The sequence below is a fragment of the Bubalus bubalis genome, chromosome 4 (assembly GCF_019923935.1).
Source record: "Bubalus bubalis isolate 160015118507 breed Murrah chromosome 4, NDDB_SH_1, whole genome shotgun sequence".
Classification (NCBI taxonomy): domain Eukaryota; kingdom Metazoa; phylum Chordata; class Mammalia; order Artiodactyla; family Bovidae; genus Bubalus; species Bubalus bubalis.
Genome location: NC_059160.1, coordinates 118,156,295 through 118,167,646, shown reverse-complemented (window position 1 = coordinate 118,167,646; position 11,352 = coordinate 118,156,295). Strand labels below are relative to the sequence as shown.

Sequence of the window (11,352 nt, the reverse complement as noted above, 5' to 3'; positions counted from 1 at the left end):
GGCTGAGGCTGAGAACCTCGAGGGTCCTAAATAATCCCCATGACTCTGGTCATTTCTCTTGTACTTTGGAGAGAACCACTGGTGCCTTCCTAAGCTCATAAATATTATTGGGAGGAATATCAGTAAAGGAGTCTTCTCTCAACAGAAGGGGCTTAAGAAAAAGGGAAATTAAATAAGGGAGTGAACATGCTGTGATGGTAGCTGGAAATGTCGATCTCGGTGTTCTTCTTTTCTGCTCTTTATAGTGTGCGACCATTTCCTGATGAGTGACAGAACTGTCCCTTCAGGAGGATTAGAATTGTGATAATAGGAAGGCAGAGAGAAAGAAACAGTCGCGGTTCTCTTTGTGCCTTCCAAAACAGATCCTTAATGTCCACCTGGAAAACAGTAGTTAAAAATTAAAAAAAAAAAAATCTTTTGGTCACATCATAGGGCGTGTGGGATCTCAGTTCTTTGACCAGGGCTCGAATCTGCCATCTCTGCATTGGAAGCTCAGAGTCAACCACTGGACCACCAGAGAAGTCCCATAACTGTAGTTTTAATTTAAAGGTCAAAATTCTCTGTTTTTAAGAGCCAGCTTCTGCAAAAGAACATATCTTGAGAGTCCAAAGGAAGCTTGGCTAATAGTTTATGCTAGAAACAACAGATGAGAAAGAGAAAAAGCACTGCTCTGAACTTTAGCTGAATCATAGACTCATCTGGTGAGGCTATTAAGATGCTTGTCCCCAGGCCTTGCCCAGGCTGGTTGAGTCAGAGTCTCTCAGGGTGGTGACCAGACACTGGTACTGAAACAAAACCACCAACCAACCAACTAAACAAACTCTCTGGATTTTTCTAATATGCATCTAGGGTTGAGAACAAGTGAAATTGGGAAAACCCAAGACCAATCTGATCTGGGAGTGGGTAATATGGGTAATATGTGTACTTGGAAGGAAGGAAAGAGGGTGTCAGAGGATGAGATGGCTGGTGGCATCACCGATGCAATGGACATGAACTTGGGCAACCTTCAGGAGATGGTGAGGGACAGTCAGGCCTGGTGTGCTGCAGTCCATGTGGTTGCAGAGTCAGACCTGACTGTGTGACTGACCCACAGTGTGTACTTGGAGGAGGTGTTTGAAGACTGATATCAGGAGACTTCACAGAGAAGATCAGATTTAGCTTGAAAAACTGTCTAACCCCATCTTCTGCTCATATCAGGGAGCCATGTGAGAGCTGAGGGAGCATCCACGGACCAATGATACTGTCCTTTGAGTATGTGACTCTCCGAGGTGACACATTAGCCTTGCTCCTCCCTCTCTGGGGAGGATCTTTAATGATCTATTAATAGAGCATGTGATTCATCCTAAGTTGAACTGCAGAAGTGGCCCTCACTTGTGCCTGGACATAGCTGAGTCCTATCCAAACTTCCTTAGTGGAAATTCCCATTTTCATTGGGCCCAGAACAGAAGGAAGGTAACCTGGAGGAACATCTGGAGGTTTGGTGGTGTTATACAAAGGGCAGTGCATGAACCTGGAGGAGGTGGGACTAGACCATGTTGAAACTCATTCTTGTTACACAGAAGTAAAGGTGTCTCAACAAAATCAAATGATGAGCATGAGGGTAAATTGAGTAGAGTCTTTGACATTCATGGACTTGGGCTCAATCCCTGGGTTGGGAAGATCCCCTGGAGGAGGGCATGGCAACCCTCTCCACTATTCTTTAGAATTCTGAATACTGGAGAACCAGATTCTGGAGAATACAGATTCTGGAGAATCCCTATGGACAGAGGATCCTGGTGAGCTACAGTCCATGGAGTTGCAAAGAGTCAGACATGACTGAGAGACCAAATACCTGGTGATTTTGAAATAATGCTTGATGTACCTGGACGTATATTAGGACTTGGCTCTCCAGTTGGGTGGAGTTGAGATGTTCTTTTCAAAACAGCGTTTAAATTTATAAATTGCTACAGAATTGAGTGTGAAAGGAAGAAATACAAATGAAGATGCTGGTAACATTTCTACTTATACCATCAAATTTTAAATGGCAGAACTGATTTTTAATGTGGTAAAATGGCTTGTAAGAGTGAATTCAAAAAATTTTTTTGCAGGTAACACGTAGGTTTTTGAAAAAAATTTGCAGTGATGTAAAGTTCATAAAGATGATAATTGTCATGCTTACATGGCTTTCATCTTAATAGGGTAATAAAATATCAAGATGTGTGTTTCATACAAAATACATCTAAAGAAAGACATTAAAAAGCCTCACTATGGGATGTTGGGAATTATTGAATCCTCCTCAGTATCTATGTGTAACCATAATAAATAGAAATGTTTTCAGCCTGAGCAGGAGATTGAATTTTCATGAAGAAGGAACCTTAGGAATTTCACAGGTGGTAGTGATGCTGAACAAGAAAACAAAAATCTTTGTTCCATGTGCCAAGTAGGCTGCCACTGAGATCAACAGCACTGTGCTTCCCAAAGCACTGCTGGATCCAGTCCTTATTGGAGATCAAATTAGGCTATTATGAGAAATAGTCCTATTTAATGAGACTATAATTACTTTTATTGTGACTAGTAACAACCGTAATGCGAGTGACAGAGTGTGAAGGCGCCGCTGGCTTGGTAATCAGGCTGGGAGTTTGCTGCTGCCTACTTCCCTTGAACCTTAGATTTCTTAACAACACAGAGGTATCACAGAGTCCTGGCAGAGACAGTCAATGAAAATGGTGCAGAAAAGAAAAGTTTTAAAGTTTTTAATTAAACTGGACAGAGGATGAGGAGGAATGTTGACCTTGATATAAGGGGCTAAGTTTTGATATTTTAGAAAACTACGATGATACAATAACATGCTTTTTGAAGGTTTTTTTTTTTTTTATTTTTAACCAAATGAAAATATGAGATGCCCATAAGCTTGAATTTCAGATAAACAACAATTTTTAAAGTGTAAGTATATCCTATGCAATGGTTGGGATATACTTAGGTCTTTATATGTTTGGGTCATACTTATACTAAAATATACTGTATTTGAATTTTATTTGGTGACCCTAAATGTGTGTGTGTTAGTCGCTCAGTTGTGTCCAACTCTTTGAGACCCCATGGACTGTAGCCCACCAGGATCCTCTGTCCATGGGATTCTCCAGGCAAGAATACTGGAGCGGGTTGCCATTTCCTTCTCCAGGGGATCTTCCTGACCCAGGGAATCAAAGCCAGATCTCCTGCTTTGCAGGCAGATTCTGTACCGTCTGAGCCCCCAGAGAAGCCTGGTGACCCTAAATAGTGGTCACTTATTTATTTGTTTTTAGGCTTCCCAAGTGGCTCAGTGGTAAAGAATCCAGCTGCAATGCAGGAGACGTGGATTCAATTCCTGAATTGGGAAGATTCGCTGCAGGAGGGCATGGCACACCAGTATTTTTGCCTGGAGAATCCCATGGACAGAGGAGCCTGGCAAGCTACAGTCCACAAGGTTGTGAAGAGTCGGACACGACTGAAGCAACTGAGCATGCACGTTTATTTATTTTTGGCCGCACTGGGTGTTAGTTGAGACATGTGGGATCTTTCTTTGCAGTGCATGGGCTCAGCTACCCCGCACACGTGGGATCCTAGTTTCTAGATTAGGAGTCGAACACCCGCCTCCCACATTGGAAGCTGGACTATCAACCACTGGGCCACCAGGGCAGTCCCAAATGGTCACTTATGAAGTAAGACTTGAGTGTGGTCTCAAAGAAGGTTTCTATGTGTAAATATTTTCTCCAAGTTTCTGCTCTAGTGACTGAAATGGCACTCTTAAACCATTTCTATGAGTTAAGAAAAAATACCTAAGATGTCTCTGTTTTAATGTAAATATATCACACATTATCACATTATTTTATCTCAGTTTACCAGAGATTCATGTTGTTTCTCTAGTCCATAGCCTCCTATAGCTACAAAGAAAGTCACTTGTGACCTGTAGGCTTAGCTCTGTCCATTAGTTAACTAGTCTCCATGGAAACAATTTGTTTGAAGTCTTAGAATGACTGGCAGTGGGTTCTGGAATTATTTTTGTGGTCATGGTCTCTACTTTTGGGGTGCCTTGGCTTCTACTAGTAGTTTTTGCCCCAGAAACTGCAATCATCCACTCACTTAGCATACATCTGTCGAGCTCCTGTCTGCCTGGCATTGTGCTGAATATTATGAATAAAAGGATTAGTGAGTAATGGTTCTAATCACTAATGAGTTACAGTCAAAAACATCAACAAGAGATAGCTCTGCTAGCTTGTAAAGGCTACAATAGAAGTTGACATGGGAGTATGTGAAATGAACCTCCAGACCAGGTTGGGGGTATAAGGTAAGACTTTGGGGGAAAGTGATGTCTTAATAGAGTTCAAGTGATATTTAGGAATTGGCTGCTGCTGCTACTGCTAAGTCACGTCAGTCGTGTCCGACTCTGTGCGACCCCATAGACGGCAGCCCACCAGGCTCCCCCGTCCCTGGGATTCTCCAGGCAAGAACACTGGAGTGAGTTGCCATTTTCTTCTCCAATGCATGAAAGTGAAAAGTGAAAGTGAAGTCGCTCAGTCGTGTCCGACTCTTTGCGACCCCATGGACTGCAGCCCACCAGGCTCCTCCGCCCATGGGATTTTGTAGGCAAGAGTACTGGAGTGGGGTGCCATTGCCTTCTCCAAGGAATTGGCTAGGTGAGCAAAATGTGAACAGGAGGAAAGGGGTCAGCACACACAGGACAGCGAAAAGCAGAGAACTCCATGTGTTCAGAGTTACATGTAATGGTTTATGCTGAGAGCTAAGGTGTGTGTTAGGTTTGGAGTACAGAGTGTTGAGGGGTCAGTCTGGACTAGGAGGAAGTAGTCATGAGGATGTGTCTGTCGTGCTGAGAATTCACCAGGATTCCCATGTTAAATTGAGAGACTGGGCTTCCTCTGTCTGAGTTTTCCCTTCAGCATTCTTGGCAGTTTTCATGGGGAGTAGAGTGCTGATGCGAAGAACCGACTCATTGAAAAAGACCCTGATGCTGGGAAAGGTTGAAGGCAGGGGGAGAAGGGGACAACAGAGGACGAGATGATTGGATGGCATCACTGACTCAGTGGACATGAGTTTGAGCAGACTCCAGGAGATGGTGAAGGACAGGGAAGCCTGGCGTGGTGTAGTCCATGGGGTCGCAAGAGTCAGACACGGCTGAGCGACTGAACAGCAACAAAAGAGTGCTGCCGTAACTCCTCTGGCAGGAGTCATGTCATCCTGCTTGGCTCTTTCTAGTCCCTTCTGGGTCATGATGGCAGTGGTGCTGATGGCGTGTTTGTGTACAGGGGGAGAGGGATTGGAGTAAGTGAGGCTCCTATCCTGAATTTCTGGATTGCATCCTCATGCCAACGTAGAACTGAGATACCCAGCATAGCACCACAGCGTCCCACACACCATTCATATGTTTTCACTGGTTTGCTGCTGCCAGTTCCATTACTATGTTCAATTACTGGATTGAAACACCTTTGAAACTGTTGATGAAATTACTGATACTAAAATTGATCACCCACTTTGGGAGCTAGAGAGTGGACAGAAGAACAGTTTTTAAGGAACCCATCTGTAGTCAGTTTCCTTGACCCAGTATCGCGCAGATCAAGTATCCTGTGAAGTCTTGGCCTTTGGCATCTTGTCATATGGCAAAGCCGAGTGTCCGGAGCAGCCAAGTGAGAAGCAGTGGGTTAGGGCTGGGGCATTGCTTACTAGAGGGCTGTTGCAGGACTCAGAGGAGGACAGTGGGTTTTTTTTTTTTTTAATCTTATTTATTTCAATTGGAGGATTATTACTATACAATATTGTGATGATTTTTACCATTTATCAGTATGAATCGGTCATAGGTATACATGTGTCCCCTCCATCCTGAAAGCCCCTCCTGCCTTCCTCCTCACCCCATCCCCCAGGTTGTCACAGAGCACCAGCTTTGACAGTGGTTTTTTTTAGGTTCTCTGTGATGCTCTGACAGTCTCTTTCTCTTATCTCCCTGCTGAGGTTCTGGATAGTCTGTCTACATTGGCATCACAGTCAGCTATTAGCTTCTATTAATTGCTAGCTGATTGCTCTTTTATTTTTGACAGAGTGCCCTGGGCACAACTGGCTCCATGGTCTAATCCAGTGGAAGTCCAGCCTCTTTGCCTGGGGACTCGTCCAGGCCTTCTCTGGTCCCAGGAGGGCTCTCTCAGCCTTTTCTCCCCCGACTCCCTGTTAGCCAGTCTCATGTCTTACCTGTGGTTCTCAAGGGGTGCCAGCCTCTTAATGGCTTGCCACCAAGATTTCCATGGTTTTCGATAACGCCACCATGCTTGGATTTGCCTCTCTATTGCAAATAAAGTCAGTCCCCTTAGAGAGAGGAAAGAGCTCAGTGTGCTGAGACCTGCTTCTCACTGGGAGAATGGGGTTGGGGCTGCGGCCCCTTCTCTCGGGGGACAGTCCTGTTCTGTGAGCGGGCACTGGGGACGTGCAGCAGCGCCTGGGATTCTCCACTGGCTGCTCCTGGACACTGCAGATGCCCTGTTATGAGAATGCAGAGGTGAGGTGATCAGGGAAGGGTTCTCTGTTGTGCCTGTAGGGGAGCTCCTGCCCTGCTGGTGGAGAAAGAGCCTCAGCACTCTGTGCCGCTATTCCTTGGAGCAGAGGCTCCGCAGTGCAGATGGGGACAGCGGGGGTGGGGGGGTGAGCAGTGCTGACAGACCCCCCTTTCCAGGGGGAAACGAGCCTGGCAGTGGGGCCAAAGGAGCCCTGTCCTCGTGGCCCCATCTGCTCGGAGGAGGGCTTCCCTCACACCGAGCTGTTCTTATGAAGAGTTGTTGGATTTTCTTAAATAAATGCTTCTCCACTTGCTATATGCCCTTAGGAAAATTTCCACAGACCTTAAATTGTTGTTTTTAAATACAGTTTTCCCCAGTGACAACTGTTTTGCTGGGGATAAGGTCCACAGAGATTCTCCTATGAACATTCAGAAGTGTTTCTGTTTTACATCATTTTAAAAAATGACATGGATTCTGTCTTGAGGAACACCATATTTTATTCAAACTCTCTTTTTGTTTTCTGCATTTTAATTACAACATTTATAAAAATAAGGCAGTGGCCAGCAGTGTAACCTGATCTTTGCATAAATGTGGAATTATTTTCTTAGGTTTAGTTCCTTCAAGTTTTGCAGATGATTCTAAGCTAGCACTTGGCTTGACTCTTCCTGATGGTCCACATGGGCTTGCTGGTAAATACCACTTTTCTTAAATTCTGTTTTTACAATATTAATTTTATATAACAGCAGAAAGAAGACCTCTTAGCTCCCCCTATTTCAAAGACCCCAGTTCCTTCTGTATGATTCATTTCATTCTGTTCTTTTTATAAAAACCTGTATCAGTCTTCAAGACCAAGATAATCATGATGGTGTGATCATTCACCAGAGCCAGACATCCTGGAATGTGAAGTCAAGTGGGCCTTAGAAAGCATCACTACAAACAAAGCTAGTGAAGGTGATGGAATTCCAGTTGAGCTATTTCAAATCCTGAAAGATGATGCTGTGAAAGTGCTGCACTCAATATGCCAGCAAATTTGGAAAACTCAGCCACAGGACTGGAAAAAGTCAGTTTTCATTCCAATCCGAAAGAAAGGCAATGCCAAAGAATGCTCAAACTACCGCACAGTTGCACTCATCTCACACGCTAGTAAAGTAATGCTCAAAATTCTCCAAGCCAGGCTTCAGCAATAAGTCAACCATGAACTTCCAGATGTTCAAGCTGGCTTTAGAAAAGGCAGAGGAACCAGAGATCAAATTGCCCACATCCACTGGATCATCAAAAAAGCAAGAGAGTTCCAGAAAAACATCTATTTCTGCTTTATTGACTATGCCAAAGCCTTTGACTGTGTGGATCACAAGAAACTGTGGAAAATTCTGAAAGAGATGGGAATACCAGACCACCTGACCTGCCTCTTGAGAAACCTATATGCAGGTCAGGAGGCAACAGTTCGAACTGGACATGGAACAGACTGGTTCCAAATAGGAAAAGGAGCATGTCAAGGCTGGATATTGTCACCCTGCTTATTTAACTTCTATGCAGAGTACATCATGAGAAACGCTGGGCTGGAAGAAGCATAAGCTGGAATCAAGATTGCTGGGAGAAATATCAATAACCTCAGATATGCAGATGACACCACCCTTATGGCAGAAAGCAAAGAGGAACCAAAAAGCCTCCTGAAGGAAGTGAAAGAGGAGAGTGGAAAAAGCTGGCTTAAAGCTCAACAGGCAGAAAACGAAGATCATGGCATCCGGTCCCATCACTTCATGGGAAATAGATGGGTAAACAGTGGAAACAGTGTCAGACTTTATTTTTTTGGGCTCCCAAATCACTACAGATGGTGACTGCAGCCATGAAATTAAAAGACGCTTACTCCTTGGAAGGAAAGTTATGACCAACCTAGAGAGCATATTGAAAAGCAGAGACATTACTTTGCCAACAAAGGTCTGTCTAGTCAAGGCTATGGTTTTTCCAGTGGTCATGTATGGATGTGAGAGTTGGACTGTGAAGAAAGCTGAGCGCCGAAGAATTGACGCTTTTAAACTGTGGTGTTGGGTTAGACTCTTGAGAGTCCCTTGGACTGCAAGGAGATCCAACCGGTCCATTCTAAAGGAGATCAGTCCTGGGTGTTCTTTGGAAGGAATGATGCTAAAGCTGAAACTGCAGTACTTTGGCCACCTCATGCGAGAAGTTGACTCATTGGAAAAGACTCTGATGCTGGGAGGGATTGGGGGCAGGAGGAAAAGGGGACGACAGAGGATGAGATGGCTGGATGGCATCACCAACTGGATGGACATGAGTTTGGGTGAACTCCGGGAGTTGGTGACGGACAGGGAGGCCTGGTATGCTGTGATTCATGGGGTTGCAAAGAGTAGGACAGGACTGAGCGACTGAACTGAAGTGAACTGAACCACTAGAAGTGGTCACAATAGTAAAGAAACAATAGGATTGTATGTTATTATGTAAAGGCATTTTGGAGTGAGGTATACTTGTACCCTAGTTATATAAATAGCTAGACTAAATTGACAAACCCAAGTCCTTGTCTTATTTAAACATTCAAGAAAAAATATGTATTCAGCTATAACCCTTGTCCCTATTGTTTACTCTTAGACTGTTTTAATAAGCTGTATTCTCCTTTGATTTCTAAAGTTTTGAGAAAATAATAAGAGCAGTAGTCTTCATAAAACCCCTTTTGTATATTGGTGTGCAAGTGCCTGCTCAGTCAGTCATGTCTGATTCTTGCAACCCCATGGACTGTAGCCTGCCAGGATCCTCTGTCCGTGGGATTTCCCAGGCAAGAAAACTGGAGTGGGTTGCCATGTCCTCTTCCTGGGGGTCTTCTCGACCTACGGATCAAGCCTGCGTCTCCTGCTTTGGCAGGCTGATTCTTTACCACTGAGCCACCTGGGAAGTCCCCTGTAAGTTGGTACCCTGTTCAAAAACCTTCAGTGTCTTAGGGTGTCATGACTCGTTCTGTCGTGTTACACTGCAGATACTGCTCTATGTTCATTGTTTCCAATTCCTTTGCAAACACTCTCTTCTCAAGCTAATGTGGGCCATTCATTTTCCCTGGGGATGTAACGTTGAGTCTCACCTCCTCTTCCTGCTTTGCCACCTCCCTCATCTGGAACATCTCCCTCAGTTATATCCGTCTTTACTCCTAATTGTCTTTCAAGGTATAACATAGTAACGTGGGGGGCGGGGAGCTAAGCTTTCCAGACACAAATATATTTAAAGTGGGGTGGAACTAAATCAATGATGCAGAGGAGAGATAAGGAATAGATAGCAATAAATACATAGAAAATCTGGTATCTGGAAAAGTGGCTTTCAAATTAAATGGAGAAGATTGGGTTATTTACATAGCTACTCATTTGGAAAAAGAGGAAAGTTATAGTTTTACCTCATCCTCATGCTAGCAAGGAACCTCGATGTCAGGACTTCCGATTCCGTGAGAAGATTTATTTCTGTAGAGTAAGCCCTCCTGGCCTCTCTTGGTTGGATTTGCTTGCTCCTCCCTGCGGGAGAAGGTGTGACTTGCCTGACTGAGGAGCTTGGGGCAGGAACTAAGCAGGCTTCACCTCAGCTCCCGCTCCTCTCATTTGTGGAATGCTATGTGCGTGGCTTGTGCATGTTCTATTTTGACTTGTTACCACTAGGGAGACCTGTATGCATGTGTGCTAAGTCACTTCAATCATGTCCACTCAAGAGTCCTAGAGTGGGTTGTCATTTCTTCCTCCAGGGGATCTTCCCCAGCCAGGGATTGAACCCGTGAATCTTAAGTCTCCTGCATTGGCAGGTAGGTTCTTTACCACTAGCAGCCACCTGGGACGCACTAGGGAAGCCCGCAGGTGTCCAAATCTGCCAGAGCTGAGTGCTAAATTTACATAAGGGGATATCAGGTGGCAAGAGGCCAAATGGCATTTTGTAATTTAATCTCTGCAATAAAGCTCTATTAAAAACGTATGCTTCTCTCTGATAACAGCAGCTAGTTATCAGTTGGCTTTGAACTTGAGTAGGAAAGGAATATGATTATTTATCAGTTTAAAATCTCAGTATCCAAACCCTAAAAGCCATGAAAAACAAACAAGCACACACAAAAAATACCTGCTGTCCATCAAGGCTCAACGCTTCCCTCATCCTGGTAGGTCGTGGTGAAACTGTTCGCTTTCCATCTGTCGACACTCTCTGTTGATGTCCACCACTTGGCACTTGTTTATTGCTGTGTGTTTTTAGGGCTTTAGTTGTGTTAAGTAGTCTTCACTAGTTGTCATCTTTGAACACCTGAAGCGCTTTCCAAAGAGTAGATGCTCAGTAGATGTTGAGTGATGCCAGTTGTACTGAATAGCTTTTTTATGATCGCTTCAAACTAGTTCCTGATACAGTGACTTCTCTTAATAATGCCACTGAATTTGTTTTGCACTTTAGAATTTTCAAACTGCATTGCAAATGGGCTTACTTTATTTAATCTTTAAAGAATCCTATGAGCTGGGCAGAACAAATCTTATTTCCATGTCTTAGATATGACAAAAAGATCTCAGAGAGGTGAGTTATTTGCTCAGGGTTGCAGTGCTTATAAATTACAAAATCCAGTGCTTCTAATCCCTAGGAGATAGAGCTTTCATCCTGCTACAACCGTCTGTTGTATGATGGTGAAAACCTCAGGTGACTTTCCAGAAATGTAAAGAATCGCAAAGCATTAGAAAAATACATGACATTTCCAAGCCCCAGTTGAAATTTGATGTGAAATTCCATCTGACATGTTTGTAGCAGCTTTAATTATTTAATCAATTCGATCACAGAATATTTAAAGTAGCCACGAAAATCATGGGGCATAACCCAGTTC

At 44.0% G+C, this 11,352-nt stretch overlaps 1 long non-coding RNA gene across 1 annotated transcript; it reads right to left on the bottom strand.

Annotated features, from left to right (window-relative positions):
- Nucleotides 1–244: 244 nt before the first annotated feature.
- LOC123333361 lies at nucleotides 245–10,341 on the bottom strand. The gene is made up of 2 exons (XR_006550699.2): nucleotides 9,910–10,341; nucleotides 245–377 (listed from the first exon to the last, which is right to left on the bottom strand). It is a non-coding gene; the product is annotated as an uncharacterized LOC123333361 (long non-coding RNA).
- Nucleotides 10,342–11,352: the final 1,011 nt, after the last annotated feature.